Below are 16,501 nucleotides of genomic sequence, written 5' to 3'. Positions count from 1 at the left end.
AATAAATAAATAAATAAATAAATAAATAAATGGGCACATGAAAATGGAGAAAGAAAGGGAAGGATATAGGGGAGTAATTGGAAAGGAGGGGTGGTGGTATATTTGTTCAAAACACTTTGTATGCATGTATAAAATTCTCAATAAAAATAATAATAGAAAGAAATTAGCCAAAATAAAAATAAAAACCATGGAAAAAATAAATAAAAAATAAAAATAAAAAAGGAAAGAGAATACATGAATCTGGGAAAAGTATGAGCGGGTAAGGGAACAGTTGAAATGTACGAATGGAGAATTATTTGACAAATCACATTATATGTCTGTATGCATGACATTTCAAATAATAATCTATTAAATAAAGAGTAACGAAAATCTTTATCTGTAAACATTGAAATAAGTACAAATATGAACATATTTTATCAACCAACAATTAATCTTAAATGTAGAATTTCTTCTAGTTTATTTTGAATTTGAGACCAATGAACAAATGACAATGGACATATGGGCATGTTTTATCCTCACTTTCTTCTTTTTAAAATATATGATAAATAAGAATTAATAAAACTTTCTTTGCAGCCAGAAAGATGTGTACAGATGTATTTGTATCCTTTCCAGGAGTATGGAAAATATTTTCATAAACAATATAATTATAATAAAGTATATTTTAGAATGGAAACGTAAGGAAGAAAAAATACAAAGAATATGCATACTGTGGAGAAATGTCTTCTGTAATATTTTTGTCATCTTTGCCCATTATCATATCAATCACTATTCATGTAATGGAGGATTGCAAAGGCTGAGAAATCAAATATTATTCTGATAAATATTGCTAATATTCAGAGTGTTTACAAAGTTATGCCCTTTATTTAATTAAATTTGTTTATCTGTGCTTCTTCATTGGGAAAATATCATAGCTTTCTGTATTATAGCTTAACTAATTGGCTCATTGACCTAGTCTACTCCTATAAACAAACAGGAAGTGTGTAGCTGTGTATTCCAAACAAGGTGATGGATTTAGAAAGGATTCTCTAAGTGATCTCATTAAAAAAAATGTATATAAAGTAATAAAAAGACAAGCTACAGGGAATGTTGGGATACCTACATTTGGTCTGAACTTGGAGGATGATGTAGTATACAAATTACACCTGAAATTAATCCCACAGGTCATCAGTTATAGCATGCAAGTATTGACATATGAGTCATTAAATAGATTAATTGTTATGACTACAAATGAACTAGATAATCTGATGATCAGTGCTGAATTCAAAAGATATCAGTCAAAGAAATAAAATATATAAACCCAAGGAAAGAACAGAGAGAGTTGTTTTTATATCTAAAAAGGTATTAAATGGGCAACAAATAACATCAGGTTCAGGTTCATAGCTGGTTTAACTTTTTTGTTGTGCCAATATATGTAGTGTGATTATTTATTATAAGGAAAAACACACCCTTTAAGAAGATTGGCATGTAAGTATCAGAAAATTAAATGGTCTGATTGGACATTAGTATGTAGAAGGAATAAAAGAGCAAACAACTGGCACCAAAAGATATTGGGAAATGTCAAGTCTTTTACAGTACTGTAGTAAAAAATAGAAAGAAATCATTTTCTCAAACCTAGAACAGTAAACAGAACACTAAGATGAATTTAAGAATCCCAAAATATGTTTCAGCTTGGGTTTTATTTCATATTTTAACTCTTTACTGAATTCAGTTTTCACACTGTGAAAAGTCTTCATCATTTTATTTAGTAGTAAATTTATTTTTATCACTCGAGAGTTAATGCCTATACTTTAATAGTTCAGTGAGATGTTTGTTTGTGTCTTCTATTCCCTCTGGTGAGTTGCCATGCTCAGACTCAATGCAGAGGGTAGGGGCTTGGTACTGCCCCAATTTAATATGTCAGATATTGTTGACTCATAGGAGTACTTACCTGTTGGGAGGTGTGGATGGTCGCTGGGCTGGAGTGGGGAGGGAGTTCAGGAGAACAGGTGAGAGGGAGAACTGTGGTTGGAATGTAAAAATAAAGGACAAAAAGAAAAATAAGAATCTTATTTTCCTGCAGGTGTTAAAAAAAAAAAAACTTTCGATTATTTGATGAAGTTTTCAGTTGTTCCTTTAAATTGTGTGTCCCAAGATTCATGTAAGTAATTCTCATTGGATTATATTCTATAGGACTGGTGGGCTTCGAGGGGGAAGTCATAATGCCTTGGCCTTTCATACTATTTGTATTTTTGCAATGTTATCTTCTCATGTGGATTTCTTTTCCCTCTGTGTGTCTAAAAGAATCGTGCCTGTTCCTGTTGAGTAGGAGTTTTGTTTTGCTTCCACTGTTTTGCAGATTTGGTTGATTTCAGATAAGGTATGAAGTGTTGATATGTCAATCCCTCAGATGCTGATTTTTGACTGGAGTAATCAGGATGATTCTAATTCAGTGACCAACACAGGTAGTATGAAGAGCAGAAAGGGAATAATGAGGCAGTTAAAGGATGGGATGTAGTAGAAGAAGCAGTCAGGGAGTCATAAAGAACACTGGATACTTTTGGAACCTACTATCATAGAAGCTTTGTAAACAAACATACATATATAAACAGTTTAAGAGGATTTATCCTATACAGGACAATAATGTCCCACCCTCCATGCCATAGGCTATAAAACAAACAAAAAAAATGTGCTTTATCCCATTCAAGTTGTTGGTGAATGGGTCCTGTAACACCCAACATCATCTCACTGCTCTTGCTGACCCTCAGTGATGGTAGAAACAGATATCTTAAAAGTAAACAAGCACATTCTGGTTAGATTTAGGGTACTTTATACTAGGCAGAACTTATGTCCTGTATTGTCTAATGTTCCAAGAACGTGTGGCTGGCAAAGTCATAAAGCATAAGAAAAAGTCTAATATATTATATTTGTTTAGCTTATCCTTAGCACATCTCTTAATCTTCACTAGGAAAACATTTTCTTGAAATATATGGAGATGTATTGAGAGATTCATAACCTGTCATACTTTGGAGAATAAGTAACAGTGGCATGCTGGGCTCGGTTTCCCTCTGCTGCAAAGATCACAGAACATTGAATAAGTAGTAAAGAGATTTTAGAAAAGAGCTAAAAGTGTTGCTGTGCTGTGGAACCCTGTTTTCTGGACAAGATAGGACTCTGAGTGCATGAACTGACAGGGGCTGTGACTGCATACTTGTGACTAGCATGTGACCCATGGCATACAGTGGTGTGGTTAAGGAAGTCTCACCACTAGAAAAAATGCTATGGGAAGTTGATGGCTTCAGAGGAAGCACATAGAGTTTCTTTAGGGATGCAGCCGCCAATTTATTTGCTTGCTTGCTTGCTTGCTGGCTGGCTGGCTGGCTTGCTTGCTTGCTTGCTTGCTTGCTTGCTTGCTTGCTTGCTTACTTACTTACTTCATAAGAAAAGTAGCCCTTACTTTCTTCAGTGAGTTTTAAAAGATGATCATTAAATTGAAATGAGAAAGCCATAGGATTAAATGGGAGAAGTTGTAGGGAAAGGGATGTGGAGTAGACTGGATCACAACTTCCTCTATTAAATTTATAAACAATAAGTAAAACAAATGAACTATTTAATTAATCTTAGGAGAAATTATTTGAAAGATAAAAATAAGCAAACAGTTCATGTGCACACACACACACACACATGTACCTCTCTTGAGAAATTGTTTGCTATGCTTGAGAAATTCCATGCTATGGAATTCACAAAATGAAGCAAATGATGTTTTCCCCATTTCGCAAGTCATACAATATTTAATTTCTTACATTGCTGTTCAAAGGAGTGAGCATAATTGTAAATTTATCCTTTGATGTAGTCTTTCTTGCTTCCTTTCCTCCCTTCACACTGACCTCTTTCTGTTTTATGTCTTGAGTAGCCAATCAATGCATTCTTCTTTTCCACTTCCCTGATATCTGCAGATCGTGCACCTCTCCTGTGTTCCTTTATTTGTTTTCATGACCCCTTCCCACGGATATGTATAAACATATACATATACATTTAAACAAAAATTCTTCATATTAATTATACATGTCATGGTTGCCTTTCTGAATTGAACTCATTTCACTAATACAATGTTTTAAGGTCTTTTTTTTGCAATATGATTTCAGGTCTTATTTAAGCTGTTTGTTATTATTATTCTTATATCATGTTTTCATTTCTTATTCAACCATCTAATCAGTATACAGATCAATGAACCAATTCATAATTTCCAAGAGAAGCAAGGCAAATGACCAGTATATACTTGAAAGATCATTTAGCACTTTTATTCTGCAAAAAGTGCAAATTTAACATTGATTCCAGGGTTAGTTTTTCTTACCATATTCAGAGCAATTGACACTGATAAAAAAAAACAATAAATTATAGCAAGTATATAGACCATGAGGACCAAAATCCACTGCTGATTAATGTATAAACAGATGTCAATACTTTTGAAAACTGCATCATACTTTCTCAAAAAGTTTACAAAAAGAACTATAGTAATATCCAGTTCTAACATTTCTTGGTGTTTACCTGAAGGACTCTCAGTTAGCTCTCCTTAAAAATACTTGATGTCAACTTTTATATTTTTTTCTATTTATGATCTCCCAGAAAGGTTAGCATACCAATTATCTCTTTAACAAGTGGTGCTAAGAAAATTGGATATCCACATATAGAAGAATGAAACTGACATTACACATACATTTTTCTTCCTCCACGATGTTGTAATATGAGCGGTGGGGCTGCGTCCCCAGCACCCCGGCTGCCTGACTAGCTTATGCCCCGAAATAACAACACACAAACTGTATTCATTTAAACACTGCTTGGCCCATTTCTATCTAGCCTCTTCTAGGCTAATTCTCACATATTAATTTAGCCCATTTCTAATAAGGTAAGTAGCACCCCAAGGTGCACTTACCAGGAAGAATCTAACTTACGTCCATCCTGGGTCGGAGCTCCATCACATGTGCCTCAGAGAGCAGAGCTGTCAAGTCTGAGCTCACTTCCTCTTCCTCCCAGCATTCTATTCTGTTTACTCCTCCCACCTATGTTTTAACATATGAGCCCAAGCAGTTTCTTTATTACTTAACCAATGACTTTCCTCCATCACCACGAAATAATTCACAATGGGTCAAAGGCCTTAACATAGGATCTGATCCTTTAAAAGCACTGATGGAAGACAGCACAAGACTTCAAGAGATAGTATTAGGCAAATTTGTCAATTTGAGCAGGAAATAATCCCTAGACTTGACATATTGAATTATGTGAAATTAAAGGCTTTCTGTGTGAAGAGCAAGGTAAATGATCACAAGAAGGCAGAGGAATCAGACAGAAATTTATAATACACAAAGAACTCAAAAAACTAAATATTCAAAGCCCTCCAACACTTTTTACACTTATAAGTAGAATAACAAACCAGTGTTTTGCTGTATTTTATTAACAATTTTATTGAGACATGTGACTGCAAAATATCAGCAAGATGAACATTTCTTTGCTGTAAGATTTTGACTGACCTGCTTAGAGACAAAGTTAGCTCTACTCATAATTTTCAGGCAGCCAAGTCAAAAGTTAGCAGCATTTTTCTGTTAAAAGCAAAAATAAAAGAAATAAAATACCATTTGTTTTGTAGGCAATCTACTTACTGTTCCTCAAATACAGCTGATGTATAATAAAAGAAATATAGCATTTTCCAATAAAGTGTCCTAAGTGATAAATATTTCAGATGATACATATATTGCAAGATTTTACATTTTATTTGCATTTAATGTCACCAATGCTATGATGCATATACGCACACAAATACACTTATTTGATATTTTTATATGCCAATTAGAAATTTTTTAATACAGAAACCATGATAAATTTAGCTTATAAGCTATTAGTTCCTATAGTTTTCTAAAGAAACAAACTGATACTTTTTGTATACAACAAATACAATTGAAGTGAGACAATCTCATCTTTTGTAAATGGATAGTTGGTTAATGTCAGTCTTATCAACTTATGAATCATTGTAATTGTAGTTTTGGCTCAGGAAAAAAGATGAATTACAAACCTGAATAGAATATATTGTCCTGAGTAAAAAGGAAAAGATAAAGTCATGCCAGGGGCAGCAAGCACTGCTTGTTTCTAATAATCTGGCATGTGGCCTGTAGGCAAAATGCCAAAATCAACCAAGAATAAAACAATCTTTTCCCTATTACAATATTGAACTGGCCTTATTCTACTGAACTTAATTGAAAGTCTAGTACAATGAGGAATATTACCTTCTTGGATGTTTTGCTTCAAAAGATCCAAATCAAAAAAGAGGAGGGAGAATTCAAATAGTCAGAAAATATTTGTAAAAAATTAATAATCTATAAACATTTTATATTGTGAAGTTTTTGAGCAGGTATTATGTGAAACTCCAAAAGGAAATGAATTTTTAAGAGATTTTTAAAATTATTTTTAAGTTTTGAGCATATTATGCATAGGTACTGTATTTATATTCTTTTTGTCTCTACCTCTCTCTAACTCTTCCTATATTTCCCCTTCTCCTTCAATTATTGCCTTCTTATTTTTATACATATGAATCTTCTTATGGTTGCTCTTAGGTACAGGTATTTAGGGATAACTACTTGGAATCGGATAGTTTATCAAAAAAAAAAAAACTTGTAACAACAGGAGAGTTATTCTCCCTTTCTCAGCACTTATTCATTATCCTGTAGATATTAACTTACACGTGAGGTCTTGAGGTACTTCTCCTTTCATGTGGCATGCCAACTTAAGTTGTTGTATTCAGATTTTGGATAGGCAACCCTATGACTGAGATTTCATGAGTACATCACATCCTCTCTGTTGTATAGAGAATACATTGTAGTAGGCATCCATGTCCTCTGTCTCTAATAGTCTGTCTACCTTATTCTTCTATGTTCTGAATCTTAGATACAGGCTTGCAGTGTATTTTTTATTGCCATCTTAGGCTACAGAAAAAGACTCTATCTCAATAAAGAAAGATAAAAGCAGAAATATGTTTTTGCAGACAATTGGTCAGAAATAACTAATGTGGGGCATTTCCAGTTTTCCTTTCATTCTACTTCGTGTTCTTACTTTTGTTTCTTATTTTTACCAGAGTTATTTTTCCTTATCGAACCTTGGTGCCCAAAGGATCAAACTTAGGACAACAGGCATGGCAGTAAGTACCTTTACCCATTGAGCCATCAGTTTGAATGATCAATCTACCCCTGCCAAATAAGTCAAGTCATGTCAGTGTACTAAACTCACGTGCAAAGTTCTTGTTATGTTTGTTGTTTACCAATCAAATTTTATACTTTACAATTTCAACTGGATTATTGACAAAACTTGGTTTTGCTTTCCTGCAGAAAAGTTGAAGCTAAGAATAATATCATTCAGAATATGAATAGAGAGCAGTGGAGAGGAATTAATATTTCCTAAGTATATTTCAACATCGAATACCCAACTATCCCAGGTCCAGAAAGTTGTGTTCTTTCATTATGCAAAGCCTTAATAACACTTTAACTCTCTGCCTTTCTGGTTTGGGTTTATTTTCTTTAAAGATAACATTAATCTTTGGAGACACTCAATGTAATTTCTGAAAAGGCAGGAGAAAATAGAAAACACAGAGACAAAACTGATAAAATATAATTTGGAAGAAAATGAAGGGGAATTATCAAATAAGATAAAATATTTCATTATGACCCTCCAGATTTTTAAATGATTTGTAGATAATGTTTATTCATATCCATATAAGTCTACTTCAGTGAATTATCAAAAAATAGAAATAAAGAGCTATAAAGTATTCCTTTTATTCACATATGACTCATACTTACCTAAGAAATAGAAATAAACTTTTTTAATTACTCAGATATTTAAAAAGGAGGAAATGAGTTCTAGGCTTAATAATATGCACCAGATTATATTTGCAATGAGAGAGATTTTGAGTCTATGCAGACTATCTCAAGAGGCTATGTAAGTTTGATTTATCTTGGTACTAAGGTCCCTATCATACACTTGGATCTTTGTTATACTGACAATAGAGAATAATTGAACCTCAGGCACATCATATTTGTGATGATTGACTAATATCAAAGATGTATATTTGGAAATAGTAATAGCTAAAATAATTATTTTTCAATAAGTCACTGAATAATTTCACTAAATGATTATTACAAAAACCTAATAAATCAATGCTGTGGGACAGTGGTCAGTATCCTGTCAATTATATTTTAAATAAATGCTGATTGGCCAGTAGCCAGGCAGAAAGTATAGGCAAGGCAAACAGCCAGGTAGTAGACGTGGGGCAATGAGAACAGGAGAATTCTGAGAAGAAGGAAGTCCTAGTCCACAGTTGTGACCCAGCCAAAGAAGAAGCAAGATGTGACTGACTCACCAAATAAGGTACTGAGCCACATGGATATGTTAATAAACAAGAATAATGGGCCAATATAAGTTATAAGTTATAAGAGTTAATAAGAAGTCTGAGCTACTAGGCCAATCAGATTATAGCTAATGTAGACCTCTGTGTGATTTCTTTGGGACTTAACCGCTGCAGGACAGAGCAGGTCAGAAAACTTCAGTCAAGAAATCAAGATAAAAGTGTTTTTTTTTTATTATACTTGTTGATAGAAGATTATTTCAGATTTCAATTTCAGAGTATTGGTTTGATTTTTTAAAAATGTAAAAATTATTTACTTATTTGATATGATAAAATAATTCATTGTCATATTTTAAAGATTAAATAATAGAATAAAAGAGGTAAAGCAGTTTGTTAACGTAGTGCTTAGAAATATAGATTTTAAGCAGTTTTCCTCTCCATCAATTATCTCTACTATTGTGGAATTTTTTTTTTCAGGAATGGGCTGAGTGTTGCTCTAGAAAAAAAAAAAAAATCAGAGTCCTGGGAAAAGAATATTGCTTTTCCCTACCTGAAAATATTTCTAAGTACTAATTCAGTTTTATTATTTACTTTAAAAGAAAAACATCATTTAAGCTATCAGGTTCAGCCATTGTTAAGGATAACAAGTACAATTAGGCACAGATTAAGTGAGTCTTCGATAAGCATGCAGATATTCAGTACCTTTTATCAGTAATATCATTTGTGGCTATGTAAATATATTTGTATTATCAGGTATCAAAAAACATAATGGCATAAATGTGACAGGTTCTTTCATATTAATGCACATATTTTAAGTGAAAACTTTATGTACCATAATTATTTTATAGAAATTAATGTCTTTCTGAAGAGTTAGAAGAAAATTAAAAGGGTCAAAAAAAAAATCTTATACAATCTTATAGTTGAACAAAGTTTGTGGGAATATTTGCACTAAATTTCTACAGTAGTTAATGAAGAATGGTATTTTTTCAAGTTACTTAAACTAACAAATGGAATTGTTTAAAAATAGAGAAACCCACACACTCCCCATAAATATGACAAAGCTGGATTGGTTATATACTCACTTAAAGAGAATCTTTCAACTGTAGCTGAAGGTGAAGGAAGGAGTACCTAGATATACCTTAGGGAAACCCACTTCCAGATGTACTGAAATTCTAATGTGAAAGTAAAAACAGCTATTTTTAAAATTAACTTAAAGGAAGTAGGCTTAAAATCTTCAGATTTGTAACTGGAGTAAAATAAAACCATAAAATTATGTGTATTAGAAAATATACAATCGAGAGGATTATACTCTATACGAAGAACCCATAAAAATCTACATAAATCAGTATGTTACATAGTAAACAGTGAACAAATATGCAATGAAATTGACCTTGTACTGGTCTATGAACATACTTGAAGATGACCAGCATCATGAGATAAAAAATTACAGCTAGTGTGTAGTCTCTAGAACAGTACGTTAAAATGGAACATCACTGGGAAACCCCTTTATGACTCAAATGACACATAGACAAACTTGCTGGTTCTGTAAAGGGGCAGTTTCAAATTTGGTAATGTTTCTAGTATGAGGCAGAATTCCTTCTTCTTGAGCCAAGCTTAAGGTCAATTAGAAAGCTCTTGGTTATTGTCAATGTAGATATGTCATTATTGCAACCTTTGGGTTTTTGTGCCTTGTCTGTAATGGTTTTGGATAATGAATGTAATTGCAGGGTAGGCTTATGGTTGCTTAAACCAGAATAATCCTTAACTATATTCTGCATACTTGTCTTTATATTCACAGATAAATGAAGTACTCACACTTTATCAGAAATCTTATCTTCAGAAAGACCAATTCAGAAAACCAAAACCATCCAAATGCAGAGTAAACAGAAAAGACTTATAAATACAACTATCAAACAACTCTAACATCTAAGACTCAGGGATCATTGCAGAAGATGTGGCCTAGAGTCTATGATACAGAATATGAAGGAATTGGATGCCAGATTGTGTGTCCTAGTAAACTTGAACCTACACCCATAACTTTCCATCAAAATGAATTCCTAAATATGATCTGAAAATGACAATAGACATGCCAAAATAGGTGAGGAGAAGGCCAAGAACCTGAATCCTATGACTGTACAAATTAGCATGTATACATTTCTATAGTTGTCTAACTATAGATGAGAAAGTGTGTCTGATAGAATTGGGAGGGTGGTAAGAAGACACTAGGGAATAACAGCAGAGAAGATCCTTGTACTCAGAATTCATACTCACCATAAATCTCACACTGTGTTTTGTTCTAAAATCTTTTATGCAGGTAAATTAAACATTATCACATGAGAAAACTTTACAGGTAAAATTTTATATTTAACCTAATAAATAGTATAGAGCTGAGTAAATAGTTTAAGTGTGAAGTTTATTATATAGTAATTAAAATCATTTGCATTACATTGATTATTCTCTCACTTTTGATAAAATCTAAGAGATGCAAAAAGAATATATTCATGGCAAGAGGGAAAAGAAAACATGCTTCATTGACATTTCATTAACTTAATGTTTATCCTTGCAGTTTCATTGCTTTCCAATCCAGAGTATAAAGTAGCAGATACTATTCATGTGTATAATGATAGTTGTGTCATCAAGCATACCTAAACCAAAAGTTTCTTTTTACTTCTTTTAAGTTAAAGAAGTCTATTTAGGTGTATATTTTTAACATAGAGTTAAAATATGTAAGCTAAAGCCCAAGAGAATATAAGATTACCACTCAGATATTTAATATACCACCACTTTAGAATAAAACAAAACTTAGAACGTTTGATTTGAGGCATCCGTATTCAAAGGCCATATGCTCCCTGTTTCCTCAGTATTCTCACTCCTGATTTAGACCTTGATATTGTAAAGACAAATGCTTCCATCTGTCCAATGTATCTTTGGTTTCAAAAATTTGACTCAGCAAATAAATTTTCCTCCAATTTGGCAGCTTTTGCTGAAAAATCTGAAATTAATAAGGATCTGTGAGACTGGATGCTGAAATTGCTAGGAGCTGTTGATGCTAAATAGCTCACTTTTGTTCTCAGAATCAGAACAAAATCAATATCTTGTAAGGTATGAAAATTATTTTTCAAGATCTTTAGGAATTCATTAAACAGTCTGCATCTCTTTGGTATATTGTGACAAAATTGCAGAAATTGGGTGATTATAAATGCTAAAAATGCAATTCTTACACTTCTGGATGCTAGAACGTACCAAATAAAAAGACTAGCAGTTTCTACCAGTGTGAAATCACTTCCTATCTGTCAAGAGTTGCTATCTTTGCCTTTTAAGGCAGTGAGAGGTAATCGCTTTCTCAAAACCTTCTGTAAAGATTTCTATTCATTTTCACAAGGCCTCCGCAGCCATGAAGTAATCAAGTCCAAAGACTCCGACCCACTCAGTTCCAATGTCTTGATGATGAACATTTTTAGGAGACCATGAGTCTTCAATATGAATGGTAGTTTTCTTTTCTGAATAAAGAAAACTGAATATATCTCAAAGCTATTTTAAATGTCCTGTTTCTCTTTAACATAAGATGGGATAATATGCAGGAATTGCTGTATTGAACTACCTTTCTCCTTATCCAACCTGGTTTGTCTTAGAGTAGAGGGGAAGGTGGCAATAGATACTACGTAAGGAAAAGACCAACTTCCTGAGTCCAACACGTAGTATTTGTGTTGTTATGTATTGTACTTTTAAAAGGTGTATCTATTTTATATCCATCTCTAACCATTTAAATTACTTTGTCTTTTATATATCCCACTTTTATTATCATTTCCATTCTAGATAAATATTCCCTTCATTATATCAGGAACAATTGGAGGATATAGTTCAAAGGTGGTGCTTAACCAGCAGGTACAAAGTCTTGGTTTGAATCCCAGATCGGGATTGGGTAGAAAACCACAAAACACAAATATTATCAAGTTGAGGGTGCACTGGCAATTTAATATTCAGGTCAGAAATTTTCTGTCTAACTTAACCAATTCACATTTATAGTTTAGTTACATACCTACCTCATCAATTTATCATTCTTTGGGGTAAAGACTTCCAAATTTAAGGCCTTTTATCTTAGTTTAGATTAAACCTATATAGTACATTGTCATTTTCTTGACCAACTATAATCGTTATTTTCCTATTTCAGGATAAAATAACCAGAAAAACCCACTAAGAGAAAGGGACTTATTTTAGTTTAAGGTTTCCATCTTGGGGATAAGGCATTGCTCAAAGAGCGGCAAACAACTGGTAACACTGTGTCCACAGTCATGAAGCAGAAAAAGATAACAATGGGATTCAATAAGCTTTTTTTTTTTTTTTTTAGTATCCCCATGGAGTCCCAGCTGAACAGAATCATATAGTGAGTCTCCTCACCCCAGGTAAACATTTGAAGTGCCCTTATATACCCAGAAGGGTCCTAGGTTATTATAAATCACATCTTGTTGACTTTGGGTTTCAGTTATTTCATATCCAGAAGATCCTGAACTTAATTCTAGCTGTTTTAACTTGTAACCTGCTTAGTATGTCCTGTCCCCACATATTCTTACACTTTTATATAGTGTCCGCATAGATTGCCTCTATGATATCTCATCTGTCTTTTCCACTCTAACATTAAATGTTGTCTATCACTACCCTGACAAACTACATAAATCTGTGAGGACTAATAAAGGACCAAGGGTGTTAAGAAAAATAAGGATCTGAGATACATTTATCTGTCTCTTATCTTACATTGACTAAATCACTAAATAATTTATAAGTCTATGATCTTGGCCTTATTTCTGGAAACATTAGATATAAGTAGAATCACTAAATAAATTCCTATAATAGTTATTCATATCTTTGTGTTGCTATTTTGAAAATGTTACAATTTATTGCTAAAATGAAATAATATATGTAATAGTCATATTAAATAACAGGATTTTTATTATATGACTTCAAGGTTTCAGCTAGAAAAATGTTTCCCCTTAACTATATCATGACTTTATTATTAAATATTATTAAAATTGTTATTCTTAGCCATATTTTCATATCTGACATAAAAACAGTATGGTCCCAGGACTTTCACAATATTAGAAGCACCTCTTCCTCTTTTTTTTTTATTGAAAATAGATTCTTCTTTCATACATCTCAATCTCCATTCCTCCAAATTTCCCCTCCCTTTACTTTCCTTGATCCCTTTCTCCAACCTCCTCACTCACCTAGATCCACTCACCTTCTCATCTTCAGGCAAAAGCACGCTTCCAAGAGACAATAGCCAAACAGGATAAAACAAGATGCAAGGCTATGCAAAAATCCTTATATTGAGGTGGGAGCGGGCAACATGGTATGAGGAAAGGAATCTCTCAAGTAGGCAAAAGAGTAAGCAACACACCAAAACTCACACCCACAAAACATCAAACTAACAAGCATAAGATTTATGCAGAGGACCTGGTACAGATTCATGCGGTCCCTATGGTTGATGTTTTTTTGTGTGTTTGTTTGTTTTATTTTATTTTATTTTTATCTGTGAGGCCAAGTGAACCCTGCTTACTTGATTCCATTGGCCATGTTTTCCTGAAATTCTTCCTCCCCTTTGACTCCTACAATGTTTTCTACCCCTCTTTAGAGTAGCTCCCTGATCTCCAAGAGAAGTGATGAGACCTTTATTCTCTCTCTCTCTCTTTCTCTCTCTCTCTCTCTCTCTCTCTCTCTCTCTCTCTCTCTCTGTATGTGTCCTTGTCTCTCTTTGACTGTCTCTGTCTCTCTCTGTTCCATTGTCTCTCTCTGTCTCTCTCTTCATAATGTCTGGTTTTAGATCTCTGTACCCACTTCCATCTGCTGTTGAAGGAAGCCTCTCTGATGTTGCCTGGACAAGGCACTGAACTATGAATATAGCAAAATATCATTAGGAATCATTTTAATTAATTTTTTTTTCTAGTTGTGTTCAGTTCTGTAGGCTTCCAGGCAATGTAGTCTCTGGTTATTGGTGATCTAGGCAGTGTAAGGCATGGGATCAATCTTGTCTTATGGGCCTCAAATTAAACCAAACTGTGATTAGCAACTTAGTACCTCCTCATAAGCAAGAAGTATCATCCTGCTTAGGCAAGCAGCAATGACCATGATGTTCTCCGACTTTGGGTATTGGATTATTTTCTTATAATCATGTTTGTACATTCTACTATATTCAGTGAATTCTAGGAGACATATGAAGTGGATCTGACATTTTTCCTCTAATGATAACTTGAAAGTCATAGCTGACATGTGAGATTTTAGCTCCCTTAGAGGTAAGTATCTGCTTTAATCTTATTTTTGCTGTATTTTAAGTTTTCTCTTTTAACTATATGTATTTGAACATTTTAAAATTTATACTAACTGTATTCGACAGAGAAAATGGAAACAAAGCATATTCAAATAATAGTTCAGATCTGCTCTTTATTAAAAATAAAACTCCTGCCACGATATATTTTTTGAGTTCTGAATTATACTAAACTAGCTTCTTTGTTTTGCCCTTCACTCTCCTCAGAACTCTTAGTTAATTCTGGGCTCTAATCTTCCTGGCTATATTATTGAATTTGCTACTTTGATTGTGAGTCATTATACACTCCCCTTAGCCAAGTTCCAGTTTATAATATCATGCCCTTCATGGTTAGATCAGTTTAAGGATCCAAGTGAAACATGTAAAGTGTTCAATTTGAATACATAAAACAATACAGCAGTAGTTAAAATTGCATGTACCATATAAAAACTATGAGCCTTAAAGTATCACTCCATTAGGAAAGGCCAATTAAAGAACATGGTTCTTTCACTCTTCCCTGACGGTCATTAGAACAAAGGTTTGACATCTAAGATTTTTGCCTGAAATGCCTATAATGTATATTTCTAAAAGGACATTTATGCTTTCATATAATCCCACATTCTAAGACAGACTGTTAACTATATTTATATGTTTATATTTATAAAGCATTTAATATAAAAATATGGAAAAAGTGTTAAAAGTTTTCCCAAAATGTATCCTTAAAATTTCTAGCTTTTCCACAATGGTTCTTACCAAGTTAATATACATTTCTCATTTTCACAAAACCCACCAAGGGTTTTACAAAGTCAATGCACATCCTCTTCCCAGGTTGGGTCCTTTTAGAATGCTGTGACTACTTTCAGTTTCAAGACTACTTCAGCTCTGGAAGCCTAACTGTATTTGTTTGAGGATGACTGTATCTTCCAGGTGGACTTATATTGACTGCAGACTCTTATATCATTAGAAGTAGCTGAAGAATCTATAAGAGTGGTTAGCTGCTGGTCTTTAGGTACTACAAAAATAGATAAAAACTTAAATAATAGGATAGTAAAAATGAAAATTTGACTTTGCCCATTTCTTACCTTTACTCTTGATTCCAGAGAATAATATTTGCTACCTATACAGGTTCTAAGGATATGAGTGTTGAATTCCACTGCTTTAATATTTATATTGATTATTTAATGCAAATAACATTTAACATATATTGCAACCATCTTACGATGGTTTAATGAGTTGTTTTAAAACAGTATTCAAAATTTCCACTCTTTATGAGAGCATTTTTTTTAACCTGTGTGACTAAGAATTGGAATCTTAGAATACCGGAGATATTTTTATTTAAAAAAACTACCTCAAATAAAGAAAAAAAAGACATTTTCTCTACCAATCATTCTATTACTTAAATTCTATCTTGTTATAATTGTTTGGTTATGTCATCAGTTCCCAAAGAAACATCAATTTACTTGAAAAAGCTCTGTGTTTGCTAGCACTGGAGCAGATGTATCTAAAATCATGTTCCTCGGAAGCAGAACCCAAGGCAGGTATCTTAATACAAGTATTTTCAAAAGTGTTTTCAAGAGAATGTTATAAGGAAGTGAATGATATATAAGTGGGGAAAGATAATATGCAAGGAGATGATGTGAATTAAATGAAGGATAGTCACATCTGGTGCTAAAGGCAGCTCTTAGCAGAGTCCACCTTGCAAATAAAGTTAAGTGAGTGCAGACATTGATACAGTGGGTAAGGATGCTTCCTGTGGATGTCTTATATTATGAACCCTATGTGAAAAAAGAGAACAGACTCCTAAAAGTTGTCTTCTGTCTTTCACAGAGGAACTGCAGAAT

This window comes from Alexandromys fortis, unplaced genomic scaffold, assembly GCF_014885135.2.
Source record: "Alexandromys fortis isolate MF-2015 unplaced genomic scaffold, M_Fortis_MF-2015_v1.1 scaffold_4, whole genome shotgun sequence".
Classification (NCBI taxonomy): Eukaryota; Metazoa; Chordata; class Mammalia; order Rodentia; family Cricetidae; genus Alexandromys; species Alexandromys fortis.
The sequence above is the reverse complement of the archived record's forward strand: the minus strand, read 5'-3'. Positions refer to the sequence as shown.